The sequence below is a fragment of the Schistocerca nitens genome, chromosome 1 (assembly GCF_023898315.1).
Source record: "Schistocerca nitens isolate TAMUIC-IGC-003100 chromosome 1, iqSchNite1.1, whole genome shotgun sequence".
Taxonomy (NCBI): domain Eukaryota; kingdom Metazoa; phylum Arthropoda; class Insecta; order Orthoptera; family Acrididae; genus Schistocerca; species Schistocerca nitens.
The window spans coordinates 1,115,185,845-1,115,186,422 of record NC_064614.1 but is presented as its reverse complement, the minus strand read 5'-3'; positions in this window follow the sequence as shown (position 1 = coordinate 1,115,186,422).

The window sequence follows — 578 nt, the reverse complement described above, 5'->3', positions numbered from 1 at the left end:
TCAACCTACCTGAGTAAATACCCTAAGAGATTTTGGTTGTATGCAAAATCAGTAAGTGGGTCAAAATCATCTATTCATTCTCTCAGCGACCACACCGACAACGAAACGGAAGATAACAGAGAGAAGCCCAAACTACTGAATTCGGTCTTTCGAAGTTGTTTCACCGCGGAAGATCGTAACACTGTCCTTCCTTTCAGTCGTCGTGCGAACCTCGAAATGGCAGATATTGAGATAGCCGATCGCGGAACTGAAAAGAAGCTACAGTCGCTTACTGGTGGAAAGGCTTCAGGACTATACCTGTAAGATTCTATGAAGTTTACGCGAAAAAACTTTCTCCCCTTCTAGCAGCAATTTATCGTAGATCGCTTGAGCAACGAAAAGTGCCTAGCGACTGGAAAAGAGCGCAGGTCATTCCAGTTTTTAAGAGAGGCCGTAAGACAGATCCACACTATTATAGACCTATATCGTTGACGTCAAACTGTTGAAGAATTATAGAACATGTTTTATGCTCAAGAATTATGAAAGTCCAGGAAAATGAACAGCTCCTCTATAAAAAATCAACATGGATTCCGCAAACA